Source organism: Zingiber officinale, chromosome 9B (assembly GCF_018446385.1).
Source record: "Zingiber officinale cultivar Zhangliang chromosome 9B, Zo_v1.1, whole genome shotgun sequence".
NCBI lineage: Eukaryota > Viridiplantae > Streptophyta > Magnoliopsida > Zingiberales > Zingiberaceae > Zingiber > Zingiber officinale.
The window spans coordinates 89,486,427-89,501,917 of record NC_056003.1 but is presented as its reverse complement, the minus strand read 5'-3'; positions in this window follow the sequence as shown (position 1 = coordinate 89,501,917).

Here is a 15,491-nt window from a genome sequence, read left to right as displayed (position 1 = left end):
AAGCCAGACAATGGAAGCCCTAGTGAGTGAAGTTAGGCCCTAGTGAGTGAAGTTAGGTGGAGAATGTCCTAGCGAGTGAAGTTAGGCAGTGGAAAACCCTAGAGGGAGGTAACCCTAAGTAATGTGTGATCGAATAGTTTCCGGTTGACCACGAACGTCTACTGGACCAATGAATCTTAAAAGATGCTAACACTGATTTACTTTAATATTTTATATCTATTGTGCTAACTTAGTATTGTAGGAAAGTCTTAGTTGATCAAATTGATCAGACACTAATCAAACAAGTCTGGAGTATCAGATGTTTGGCAGGTAAGATTAAGTAAGAAACTAGAGGAGAGATCCAGTGAGGACGCGCCACTAGTTGAGGGAACAGTAGGTGTCGGTCCGACTTAGTGTTTAAGTGAAATCCATAGTCAGGACCGAAAAATTCTGATAATGTTAAAATATTTATTTTATTATATTATACTCGTTGTGCTAACTCTGTTGTGTAGAAAATTAAAAGATAGAAAAAGGGCTTCTAAGTACCCAGGTAGGATCTAGGTGCTTAGAGGTTCAGCCACCCAATTGGATACAGGACCCTGGATTAGTCCGAACCCAGCTACTAGTGCAAATGAGTTGGCACACTTTGATTGACCAGTACACGTCACCATCTAGGCGCCCGGGGGTGGTCCAGGCGCCCGGGGGTGGTCCAGGAGCCCGGAGGTGGTCCAGGCACCCGGGGGTGAATAGAGGTTACAAGATAGAGCATCACTGAGGTATAACAACGTCAGCGATCCAGGCGCACGAAGGTAGTCTAGGCACCCGGAGGTGGATATTCTAGCGACGAAGTAGGATCGGATGGGTCTCAGTCTAGACACCTAGGGGTGATCTAGGCGCTCGAAAATGCCTATAAAAGGAGCTTCGAACAGCAACCTTATATATCAGTTTTTATAAATCTTCTATGTGTTTACTTGATCATTCGATTGCTTCAACTATGTGCAAAATTACTGTCCTACTGCCATACTACTACTCTATTACATCATACCGTTGTTGGCAGATCGACACCAACACATGAGAACTTCCACTTTGGCATCATCGTGTTGGGTAATGATTTAATTTAAAGTCATTTACTTCATTCACTTCAACAGTGTAGGGTTGTTAATATTGGTGCGGTTAGTACTAACGGTCTAACTTAGGTTTTGATGAATGACAAAGTATGTTAAGTTAGTTTTGTTGTGATCTAACACTTTGACTGAGTGTGCAGGAGAAATTCAGTTAGGTCAACAGGCTGACCGGATAGCTGGTACGAAGCCCAGCTAGGTCAATGGGCCGACCGGATAGCTGACACAAAGACTAGATAGGTTGACAGGCTAGCCGAATATTTGGCATGAAGCCTAGCTAGGTCAACGAGTCGATTAGATAGCTGGTACTAAATCCAGCTAGGTCAATGGGCTGACCGGATACTTGGCATGAAGTCCAAACTGCTCGATAGGCTGATTGGATGTCTGGCAAAAGGTAAGTCACTGGAGGAGAGTGACTGTGAGGATGCGTCCTAGTTGAGGGACAGTAGGCGTCGATCTAGTTTAGGTCCATTTGGGATCCCTAAACTGAGACCTTGACTAGTTCCTAGTCCTGGGAGGACAAGAACTAATTAACTTATTTTTTATATTATGCTAACACTTGTCTTGCAGGATATTTTGGATTAACACATTTGTTATAGGGCAAGAAAGCAAGCAAAGAAGTGAAGCTATCTTCGGGTGAACAATACCTGAAGGCGCCTTGCATGGCTATGGAAGACACCTTGGCACTGTTCATAGAAGGCAACCTCTATGGCTATGGAAGACACTTTCCACTGGATGAAATTTGGTCGAAGTCTTGGATAAGCACCAATCACTTCGGGATAGATTCTATCCCATTGGAGGCGCCTTCAAGGCTTTTGTAAGGCGCCTTCCAAGCCCTTTATAAGGCAGTCTCGAGGAGGCTTTGGGACAACAACTACATACAAGCTACTGCGCGCATATTTGAGCCTTCGACTCCTCCCGGTTCCTACTGCGACTCTGCTGCGAAGCTGCTGAGCCGGACGATTGCTCCAAGGAGTTTCAATCGCGCCCGTCAGACAAACATCAACACAAAGCGCCTCATTTCGATTCCTTAGAAGTGTTGGTAAAATCTTATTATTGTAACACCCATAGGGTCCTTAGCAAAATTCTAGAATATTCTATCATGAATAAAGAAAAATATATATGCTTTAGTTGAATTTTGCTCCTAGCCGAACACTTAAACAAATAAAATAGAAATAAAAATACATAAGGTCTAGGACTTGAACTCTAGATCTCTCATTAGATGCCTGAATAAGATAACCACTAGACCAAGAGAAATTATTGTTAGGAAATAGAGGGAAACCATAATTAAATGTAAGAAGAAAAGACTCTTCTCTTAGAAGGAGAAGTAAGAGTTGTCTTCTCCCTCTCTAATGAAGAGATGCTCTAGAATATTCCTTTCTTACTCACCAAGAAGGGATGTATCTAGACTTTTCTCTTAATTATGAAGAGAGTAAAAGAAAGGAGGAAGAAAAATATATTTTCCTTCCTCCTCTCATAATGAATAAAAGGAGGAAATTAAAGATGAGTTGTCATTTGCTCTCATTCTCCTCCTACTCTCCCACACCGTGACCTCTCTCTCCCTCTCATCCTCTTGCCAAGACCAAGGAGCAAGGAAGCTCTTCTCTAGGAAGGATTCACAAGCAAGGTTCCCTCCTTAGAGAATTTAGCGAAGGATGTGAGTATTCCCCTCACTGCAGTACAAGTTGTTGTCGAATCGATCGTTAAGTTTTTTTTTAAGAGTTTTCAAAACCGTAAAATTTCCTTGTGGGTTTTGATGGATGATCCTTTAGGGTCAACAAGTTTCAAGTTATGTTTTATAAAAAAAAAAAAGAAATCTAAACTCTCACTTTGAATATTTCGGCCAAGAGACAAAAGAGGGTTAAGGCTAGGTTCTTTTTCTTGTGAGAACATGCTTGATTTCATACTTATATGATAGGTGAATTTTATGTGTTGATAGTTAAGTTCTCATTCTTCATGTTGAGACAAAAACAAGGAGATTTCTATACATATGTTTTGGCCAACATGACTTATAGGCCTTAGGTCAAGAATTTTGCATAGAAATCAAAGTAGTTGTACTCTTTTATGATGTAGGAAATTTTATATGTGGATAACTTAATTTTTTATGCTTGATATGGAATGAAAAATCATGAAACCCTACTGATATGTTTCGGCCAAATTTAGATAAATAAGTTAGGGTTAGAATTTTGAATTCAAATAGTCTCATTCATGAAGTATGGTGACTTGTATGTGCTTGTACAATGCCTTGTATATACTTAGATTAAGTTTGCATGTTATATGGTTAAGTTTTATGCTTCATATGGAATAAAATGATATGAAACCCTACTGATATGTTTCGGCCAAGTTGAGATAAATAGGTTAGGGTTAAAGTTTTGAACTCAAATAGGCTTATTCATGAAGTATAATGCCTTGTATATGCTTGTATAGTGCCTTGTATATGCTTAGATCAAATTTGCATGTTATATGTTTAAGTTGTATGCTTCATATGGAATAAAATGATATGAAACCCTACTGATATGTTTCGGCCAAATTGAGATAAATAGGTTAAGGTTAAAGTTTTGAACTCTAATAGGCTTATTCATGAAGTATAGTGCCTTGTATATGCTTGTATAGTGCCTTGTATATACTTAGATCCAATTTGCATGTCATATGTTTAAGTTTTATGCTTCATATGGAATAAAATGATATGAAACCCTACTGATATGTTTCGGCCAAATTGAGATAAATAGGTTAAGGTTAAAGTTTTGAACTCTAATAGGCTTATTCATGAAGTATAGTGCCTTGTATATGCTTGTATAGTGCCTTGTATATACTTAGATCCAATTTGCATGTCATATGTTTAAGTTTTATGCTTCATATGGAATAAAATGATATGAAACCCTACTGATATGTTTCGGCCAAATTGAAATAAATGGGTTAGGGTTAGAGTTTTGAACCCAAACATGCTTATTCATGAAGTATAATGTCTTGTAAGTGCTTAGGTCAAGTTTACATGTTATGTGGATAAGTTTTATGCTTCATATGGAACCAAATGATATAAGAACCCTACTGATGTGTTTCGGCCAAATTGACATAAATGGATTAAGGTTAGAGTTTTGAACTCAAACATGCTTATTCATGAAGTATAATGCCTTGTATGTGTTTAGATCAAGTTTACATGTTATGTGGGTAAGTTCTATGCTTAATATGGAATGAAATGAGGATGAAACCTACTGATGTGGTTCGGCCAAGATGGATTAATTGGGTTAGGAAAGAGTTTAAACCTAACTAAACATGTTATGTATTCTCATGATATGTAGCCTTTGATATATGAGTAGATTAAGCTTTCATGCTTCATGATATGATGAAAATATGCCTTATGATATGTTGCATTGCTATGTCTTATGATATGATATGCCATGTTCATGATATGATATGATAGACTTATGACATGATATGCCATGTTAATGATATGAGATGCTAGACTCATGATATGATATGCCATGTTCATGATATGTATGCTAAGTTCATGAGATGATATGCCATGTTTGATGATATGAAAATGACATGTTATACTTTATGTTATGATAAGAACATGTTATGTTTCATAATGCATGTATGAATGGCTTATGTAAGAAGAAAAGCCTAAAGAGTTGCTTCCCTTAAGATGGGACCAAGAGCACTCTTCATGTTATGGAAAAGAGTTGCTTCCCTTAAGTTGGGATCAAGAGCACTCTTCATGCTATGGTAAAGAGATGCTTCCCTTAAGTTGGGATCAAGAGCTCTCTTAATGATATGACAAGAATTATGACATGTATGATATGATGAGATATGATATGCATGATATTTTACTTTGTATGGCTTGTACCAAGGGTGGGCTCCATAAGCGCCCCGGGGTCGACGGACTATGAACGGACCTCGTTAAGGGATGGGCTCCTCAGTACGCCCCTAGGTCGACGGACTATGAACGGACCTAGATCCCTAGTAGGTTCGGGGCTAGCTACCCTGTCCTAGGGATTGCACGCATTTATGTTTACATGTGGTACAAGCCAGGGCCCTTCTCATGATGATGATATGATATTCAAGTATATACTATATGTTTTGAAAGAAGCATGATGCATATGTGCATTCCATGATAAATGTTTTAAAAATATACATATTGTATCTACATGCACATATTTATGAAATTATGTTTATGCACCCTTATGAACAGGTATGAGTTATGATACATGTTTACATGATATGATAGGCTTCATGATATGTGCTTACAGAATGTGATATGAATCATGATATACACTCACATGATATACTTTGATATGTTATGCTCCTTATGTGATATGATATATTATGTTCTGCTTTCTCTCATGTTATGTTATGAGATGTTATGGTTTTTACATGATAAGATATGTTCTATGTTATGATTCTCCATGCTATGTTATGCTATGCTATGGTTTCTACATGTTATGTTATGTGTTTTTTTTTCGGATTTATGGGTAGGCAAGGACCTCACTAAGCCTTTGGCTTATAGCTACACGTTTTCCTTGTACTGCAGATAAAGGCAAGGAATGGATCAATTAAGGGGAGTAGCAGGAAAGGTGATGGATGTGTGTGGAAGTGCTCGGTGGATAGATCTACTTAAGTTTTGGAACTTATAATTAGTTAAGCTGTGCATGTGAACTAAGTTGGACCCAATGCTTATGATGATGATTTCAGCTAGTATTTCATACACTTATGATATTTTACTCATGTTAGAATGATGATGATATGATGAAATGTTCAGTATGTTTTGATTCACATGCCATGATAAGTAAACTAAATGCATATGATAAAAGAAAAAAAAATTTAAATAAGTCTTCCGCTGCCATGAATCCATATGCATTAGTAATTGATGTCTATGTTTCAGTGACGTCCGTCCCTCCGGGGTGGCCTTAGTGCATACCTGTAGGGGCGGGCGTTACAGTATGGTATCAGAGCAGGTTTACCTTCCACTACACACACATCAAGCCTTTATCCTGCAGCTCCAAGTAAGAATTTTATGCTTAAATTTTATTTTGATGTGATATTTATGTTTGATCTATTTCTTTATGATGTTTGATAATATGCATGCTTATTATCTTATTTATTTAGTTATCACATTTTTAGCTTAGATATATATGATGGTAGATTAGGAACAATAACAACCTTAGGGTAGCCTAGTTATGAATAACGATAACTTATATTAGCTTAATTGTGATTATTGAAGATAAAGCATGGTTAGAACACGAACTACCCGAGCAGATGAGACGGTACCTCCACCCGATCTGATGCATGTGATTACCGAGCTCCAGCGTCAGGTCACGGAACAGCAACAAACGATCACTGCATTGATGACTCAGCAAGGGAATCCTGTTACACCACCAGGGAACCCGAATGCGATACCTATTATACCTGCGGCTGTACCAGTACCTCTGGCACTGGTACCACCGGTAGTTCCTATTCCAGTGGTCCGACAAGAGGCATACCTGATTCAGTGGCAGAGGCTGAAGCCAGAAGCCTTCTCCGGAAACTGTGAGCCATGGGATGCTCAGGCGTGGCTTAAGACTGTGGAAAGCATCGTGGAGCTTTTAGATTGGCCCGAACACGAGAAGGTTAAGTGTGCATCGTTTTGCCTTACAGGCGATGCCAGAATGTGGTGGGACCGAGTCAAAGCAAGGAGACAGGTGAATCAGATGAGATGGACAGACTTCGAGACTGAATTCCTTGAAGAGTTCTTTCATATGCGGGTGACCAATAAACACTACGACGAGTTCACCGAGTTTCGGCAAGGTGACCTATCAGTGAATGAGGCCGTGAAGAAATTTAACCGATTAGCACGCCTTTGTCCAGAGCTGGTCAGTACAGAAAGAGAAAGGGTCAGACTTATGCTGAAGATGCTCAGACCCGAGATAGCCCTAAATGTGGCCGGCGGCGTTAATAGGCCACAGACCACCGAGGAATTAATTAGCAGTGCTCTGATCACTGAACACTATCAGAAGGCGATGAATGAGGGTAAGAGTCAAGTTCAGAAACCTCAACATATCAGAACCAACTGGAAGGGAAACTCCAACGGTAAAAGAAAACAATGGAACAGTTCTCAGGGTGGTTCAGCGAACAAGCAACCTATGTTTCCTCAGTGCACCACCTGCGGAAAGAAGCATCCGGGAAAATACCGTGTGGGCACGAATAAGTGCTACAGCTGCGGATTGGAAGGGCACTTGGCCAGAAATTGTCCTACTCAGATGCAGACACCTCAGCAGCAAAGTATCCAGAACAGAGGTGCCCCCTCACAGCTACATCTAATGCAAGCTGCACTAGAAGGCCCTCAGATAGGAAGACTGGAAGCCCCACCAGCTATGACGAATGCCAGGATCCACTCCCTCACCAGAGAAGATGGGACAAGTGCTTCGACGGTCATTACAGGTCAGATACCTATTATTGGTCATTATGCAAATATGTTATCAAATCCTAAATGCGAACCGAAATATGAATTTATCGGGAAGCCGAGAAACATTACCGGTCAGGGGATCGAGAATATGACCGGGCAACTCTCTACCCTGACCCTAGCATCAACATTATTCGACAATATATTGGAGAAACAAACCCGTGACCCCAGTATCCAAAGGATCAAGCAAGAAGTCTTAGAAGGGAAGGATAACGGATTTCGTATCGCTGACAGTGGAATACTGTACTTCAAGGATCGCCTATGTATTCCTGACGATTCAGAGATGCGGAAAAAGTTATTAGAGGAGGCGCATGTGACACCATACGCAATGCATCCTGGATCCACCAAAATGTACCAAGACCTGAAGAAGAAATTCTGGTGGTTTGGTATGAAGAGGGATGTGGCTCAGCACGTCAGTACTTGCCTGACCTGCCAAAAAGTTAAAGAAGAACACCAGAGACCTGGAGGTGTACTGCAGCCAATTCAGATTCCAGAATGGAAATGGGAGGATATTTCCATGGACTTCATTTCGGGACTTCCCAAAACGACGAATGGCTACGATGTTATATGGGTAATCGTGGACAGGTTGACAAAATCGGCCCATTTTATAGCAATCAAGATGACCTACTCGATCGAACAGCAAGCCCAATTATATGTCAAAGAGATTATCAGACTGCATGGGATCCCTAAGACCATCATCTCTGATAGAGATATTGTTGGATCGAGACGCGCTAGAGGGGGGGGTGAATAGTACTCGTGGCTATTTTGAATATCGGAATCGTAAAACTATCGGAGTAATTAAAACACGCAGTGGAATGAAGAACGAACACACACAGAGAGACACGAGAGATTTTACTTCGTTCGGAGCCTATGGCGACACCTACTCGAAGGCCCGCGATCCTTGATCGCTTTCCGTGGGAAACAACTATAAGCTCGTAAAAGATTACAAGTTGAAGTACAATAAACGACAGAAAATAATTATACCAACGACAAAGAAATGAAGATTCGGAGCTCCTGGTCGTCGGGCACAAGTAGCAGCACTTCGGAACGTCTTTTGGAGCAGCACGTAGCACTTGAATCACTTAAAACTTGATGTTCTGAAGTGCTGGTCGAAACCCCCTTATAAAGGGTGTTCAAGGCGCCTTGAAGGCTGTTCAAGGCGCCTCCATGCTGCCGATTCTTCCGCACGGATCAGATTTGATCTGGTCGAACTTCATCTGCTTAAGGCACCTCAAACCCTGCTCAAGGCACCTTCCAAGGCACCTTAAACCCCCTTCAAGGCGCCTCCATTGAAGCTTCGCAGCCAGCTCAGCCTTTGCACCCGAGGCACCTCCAAGCTCCATGGAGGCGCCTCGGACACTGTTCATCCGAGGCTTTAGGTTGCTCTTTTGCACCTGCAAGATACGTTAGTCCCAAACACTACCCTGCAGCACAAAGTTAGCACAATAAACATGATAAATAAAGTATAGACAGTCTCCGGACTGTCCGAGTCTGACTTTAGGTTTCCAACCGGAAACCCTAGGTTGACCCGACGCCTATTGTTCCCTCTACGGGGAACGCGTCCTCACCTACTCCACTCAGGAGATTTACCTGTTGCCAGTCGATCCTCCAGATCGACTGGACTTTTGCTCAGCACTCGATGCTTCCAGACTTTCTGCTGGACATCCGCTTCCCGGCTAGTCCAGACTTTCACTTGGTTCGCAACACCAGGACTTTCCACCTAGGGTTACCACCCCCTAGGACTTTTGCCTGAAGTCATCGACCTACCAAGACTTTCCGCATAGAGTTACCACCCCTATGACCTAGGGTTACCACCCCCTAGGGTTTTCCCTTTTGCCTAACCGCAGCTAGGACTTTCCTGACATTCTCAAGTAGACTTGTTAGATTACAAAACATCTTAACTTTGAATTCTTTGCCGTTATCAAAACACGAGTTCGATCGTCGGATGCTTCCCGCACCAACAATCTCCCCCTTTTTGATTATGGCAACACAAATTCGAAGTTAAGTAAACAAGCGAATAGATAGTCATTTTAAACACAGGCAAAATTTGCTAAGTATAGATGAATAAGGTAACTAAAGTAAATTTTGCCTTATATACTCCCCCTTAGCTTTGGCTCCCCCTTAATTTTTGCTCCCCCTTAATTTAAAAAATTTTTATGTTTACTTTTCTTTTGCTACTCTCCCCCTTTGCCATAATTAAAAAATGGGCAATGTGTAAAGATTTGTACATGATTAAAGTTAGCAATATTCAACAGAGTTAGAACAAGATTATTCTTTTAAGTTCAGTTGGTCCTTAAGTCCAAGCACAAGTCATGTTTATATTTTAGGTATCAGAGCCATAGAGAACAAAACATTCTTGAATAAAGAAATCAAGTATCTTTTGCCAACTGTCTAACTTTTAGTTACTTGCTGATTGTCTATAGGACAATAGCTTTCACTAGGTTAGTCAAGTTAAGTTATTTTGGTCCAGATAGACTTGACTAGAGCTGGAGAACTTAACTTGATTAATACTTATTGCATATTTAACGCCCAGACTCATATTGATGCACAGATATAAGAATTCTTGAGTCCAGGCTATACCCTATGCATCTCACGCCGTTCTATGTTTGTCAATCACAATCAAGGGAAACCTAGGTGTTTGTGAGATGCTTTGGCTTAATTCTAGGGGAACATGATATCTAGGGGGAAAACCTAGACTAAACCCAACTTTTGAAAGTCTAGCAAAATTAGAGTTATGAAAACTGTTTTTCCTATAATTTGAAAACAAAATAATAATAGTAAGATATCTATTCTACCCAACACATTCCTATTTGCCTTCTAAGTCCACTGAACTCAAGTTCAGGTAACGGTTTTGTAAAAATATCAGCTAGGTTTGATTTGGACTCAACGTGGTTGAGTGCAATTTCACCTTTAGCTACATGATCCCTTACAAAGTGGTGTTTTACCTCTATGTGTTTGGTCCTAGAGTGGCGTATAGGATTTTTGGTCAGATTAATTGAGCTGATATTATCAATAAAAATTTTAGTATTTTTATAGTCTAGTTGATAGTCTTTTAGTGTATGCATCATCCATAACAATTGAGATGCACATTCTCCTAGAGCTATGTATTCAGCTTCTGTAGTGGATAGAGCAACACAATGTTGCTTTCTGCTTGACCAACTTACTAGGCACAGAATCTGGCAGCCACCACTTGTACTTTTTCTGTCTAGCTTGCACCCGGCATAGTCTGAATCAGAATAGCCATAAAGGTCAAAAGTGCAAGTTCTTGGATACCAAAGTCCTACATTTAGAGTTCCTTTAATATACCTAAGTATTCTTTTGACATAAGATAGGTGTGACGCTTTTGCGCATGATTGGTATCTAGCGCACATACCTACTGCAAACAATATGTCAGGTCGACTTGCAGTTAGATAGAGTAAACTACCTATGGCGCTTCTATAGTATTTTGAGTCAACTGGTTTTCCTTCAGGGTCAGAGTCAATGTTTATGTTGGTTGCCATTGGAGTATTTATTATTTTTGAATTTTCCATACAGAATTTTTTAATCAACTCTTTAGCATATTTAGTTTGATAAATATAGATTCCATCTTTAGTTTGTTTAATTTGTAAGCCTAAGAAGAAATTAAGTTCTCCAACCATACTCATTTCAAATTCACTTTCCATTAATTTGACGAATTCTTTTAAGAATTTTGAATTGGTTGAACCAAAGATTATGTCGTCAACATAAATTTGGGCTATAAAGATGTCTTTTCCTATAGTTTTTACGAACAAAGTAGGATCGATTTGTCCTTGGTTAAATTCTTTGGATATTAAATAATTAGATAATCTTTCATATCATGCTCTAGGGGCTTGTTTTAGTCCATATAGTGCCTTTTTTAAGTTAAATACGTGATTAGGGTAGTCTATGTCTTCAAACCCTGGAGGTTGGCTTACGTAGACCTCTTCCTTGATAAAACCATTTAAAAAGGCTGGCTTAACGTCCATTTGGTACAATTTGAATCCTTTATTGGCTGCATAGGCTAATAACATCCTAATGGACTCGAGTCTAGCTACTGGAGCATAAGTTTCATCATAGTCTAAGCCTTCGACTTGACTAAATCCTTTGGCTACTAACCTTGCTTTGTTTCTTACTATATCACCGTGATCATCTAACTTGTTCCTAAAAACCCATTTAGTATCTATTATTGATTTATCTATGGGTTTAGGTACAAGGTCCCAGACTTGGTTTCTCTCAAATTGGGCTAATTCTTCCTGCATTGCAATGATCCAGTCTGGATCAGGCAGGGCTTCTTCTATAGTTTTAGGTTCAATTTTAGAAATTAGAGCAATCTGACTCAGGTTTCTATAGGACGATCTAGTTCTGACTCCTTGGTTTGGGTTACCCAAAATTTGGTCAGGTGGGTGAGAGGTGCTTATTCTAGTTGGTCTTATCTGTGAGTCAGAACCTGGTTCTTCAGACTCATTAAGATTAGGTTGGATTACTTCATCATCTATATCTCTTGGATTAGTGTTAATATTTGCATCTATATTAGGTAAGTTGTTTTCTTCATCAAATATTACATTAGTTGTTTCTTCAACTTTCAATGTATTTTGATTATATACTCTAAAGGCTCTACTGGTAGAGGAGTATCCTAAGAGTATTCCTTGGTTAGATTTGGGTGTAAATTTTCCTAAGTAATCTTTAGTATTTAAAATGTGAACTTTACAGCCAAATACTTTTAAATAGTTTAGATTGGGAATTTTATGATAGTAGAGTTCATACGGTGTTTTGTTGTGATATTTGTTTATTAAAATTCTGTTTTGAACATAATTTGCCGTATTTATCGCTTCAGCCCAAAATTGGTGACTTAACTCATATTCGTTTAACATTGTCCTAGCAGCTTCTTGTAGTGTTCTATTTTTACGTTCTACTAGTCCATTTTGTTGGGGGGTTCTAGTACATGAAAATTCATGTTGGTATCCATTTATTTTACAAAATTGGGTGAACTTATGATTTTCAAATTCCCCTCCGTGATCACTTCTTATTCTTTTAATTTTAGTATCTTTTTCATTTTCCGTTAAGTTGCAAAAATTACTAAATATTTCATAGGTTTCATCTTTTGTTTTTAGAAATTTTACCCAAGTGTACCTGGAGTAGTCATCAATTATTACTAAGCAATATTGGTTCTTGTTTAGTGATTTGGCTCCATGTGAATCAAATAGATCAAGGTGAAGGAGCTCAAGTATGGTGTTGGATTTTTCTAGGTTAGTTGACTTGTGGGTTGATTTGATTTGTTTTCCTTTTTGACATGCATCACAGATTGAGTTTTCAATAAATTTTAATTTGGGCAAACCTCTAACTAGACCATTTTGACTCATTTTTGAAATAAGTCTTGTGTGTGTGTGACCCAGCCTTCTGTGCCATAGTCGGGTTTCCTCTTGTTGTGTCAGGAGACACTTTATAGAGGATATTGATAAATTAATTGTGTAGATGTTACTTCTCCTAAGTCCCTTAAGTTTAATTTCTGGATTTTCAATATTTTTAACTAGACATCCAGATTTATCGAAATTAACTAGATATCCGCTGTCACACAATTGACTTATACTTAGTAAATTAAAGTTAAAATTGTCAACCAATAAAACATTTCGAATAACGAAATCGGAAATAAGTTCAATATTACCTTTTCCGATTACTTTAAGTTTACCGTTGTTGCCGAATGCAACTGATCCTAGACTCTTGTACTTGAGTTTGGTAAACTTCAACTTGTCTCCAGTCATATGTCTGGAGCATCCACTATCCAACATCCATTGATTCAATTCCTACACATGAAGTAGTTGAATTGGTTTCTTTTTAATGGATTAAAGATAGCGTGATTGAAGCAGACACTATGTTTATTGTTTCCTTAATTTTCTATTCTATTGTATTCAAGATAAAAATAATTTTGAAATTTAAGTTTTTAAGAATAATTTTGAAATTAATTTTGAAACGATTTTTAAGTAATTTTGAAATTAATTTTGAAAAGATTTTTAAATAATTTTTAAATTAATTTTGAAAAAGATTTTTAAATAATTTTGAAAGTAATTTTGAAAGGATTTTTAAGTAATTTTGAAATTAATTTTGAAAAGATTTTTAAATAATTTTGAAATTAATTTTGAAAAGATTTTAAAATAATTTTGAAATTTTGAAAAGATTTTTAAAGATTTTGAAATTAATTTTGAAAGGATTTTTATGTAATTTTGAAATTAATTTTGAAATGATTTTTAAATAATTTTGAAATTAATTTTGAAAAGATTTTGAAATTAATTTTGAAAAGATTTTTAAATAATTTTGTAATTAATTTTGAAAAGATTTTTAAATAATTTTGAAATTAATTTTGAAAATATTTTTAAATAATTTTGAAATTAATTTTGAAATTAATTTTGAAAATTAATTTTGAAAATTTTTTGAAATTAATTTTGAAAAGATTTTTAAATAATTTTGAAATTAATTTTGAAAAGATTTTTAAATAATTTTGAAAAGATTTTTAAAGATTTTGAAATTAATTTTGAAAGGATTTTTAAGTAATTTTGAAATTAATTTTGAAAAGATTTTTAAATAATTTTGAAATTAATTTTGAAAAGATTTTTAAAGATTTGAAATAATTTTATTTCTTAGTCATCTCACCCGATCTAAATTGTCAATCAGGGAATCCTATAATTGATGTGAGATGATTTATTGTTGAATTCAAGGATCTGGTTTAACTTTGTGTTAGATTCAGGTTTAGCTTTGGGTTCAACAAGTAAGCATTCTTTGGATAAACTTCTGGGCTATGGTGAGTCACACGGAGCTCATTAAAGTAACCATGCCTTTGAGGTTTCCCAAATAGTCCTACCCACTGAACTTAGTACAAAACTTTGGTCTAACTAGTTAGGATCCATTAAAGGGTAGCTTCGGTCAGTTCCACTTGGCCAAATGCACCAGGTCGAAGCCATATCTTCCTAGACATGCGATGCCCAAGCTTCCCTAACGTACTATCATCCATAAACTTCACCAGTACTGTGGTTCAAGTTAAACTTATCCCGTTTTAATCTAATCTTAATTACCCTGCCGAGTAATCTATTCTTGTTTTACCCATTTCGGGTAAATTAGGTTCAGTTACCCTGTCGGGTAGTTCAGTTGGAGGTGCCAGCTAGTTTGGATCCTCCATCTATTTTTCATAATTTCGACTTGTTGAATTTTGAATTTCTAATTTAATTTTGAATTTAATCTCGACTTTGATTTTTAATTTTTAATTTAATTTCGAATTTGATTTTTAATTTTTGATTTTTAATTTAATTTCGAATTTGATTTAATTTCGAATTTTAAATTTTGAATTTGATTTTTAATTTTAGTTTTTTAATTTAATTTCGAATTTTATTTAATTTTGAATTTTAAATTTTGAATTTGATTTTTAATTTTAGGTTTTTAATTTAATTTCGAATTTTATTTTTAATTTTTGATTTTTAATTTAATTTCGAATTTGATTTAATTTCGAATTTTAAATTTTGAATTTGATTTTTAATTTTAGGTTTTTAATTTAATTTCGAATTTTATTTAATTTCGTTTTCATTTTAGCTTTCCCTGGATCATGGCCTCGATATGGTCTGTCGAGGTAGTATATTTGATCCTTCGGAACCCAGTATTGGCCAAGTCCAATTTGATTGATCAATTTGGACTTGGGGACCCATGCTTGGACTGATTTACTACTTTGTTTGTTTATTAAGGAAAAATAGGATTTATATTTCTTTTTACTTTTATATCCTAACCCAGTTCTATTGTAGACGGCTCTTTGTGTCCCAAGAATTAGATCCAAATTCTTGGAGCCCAGAGAGAACTTTTCTAAAGTAATTTTTAAATCATTTAACTGATTTTTCAGATTTGAATTTTCTTTCTCAAGTTGTTGTACTTGAGTTGAATCTTCAGTTAAAGATTTTGAGTTAGTTACTCCTTTAAGA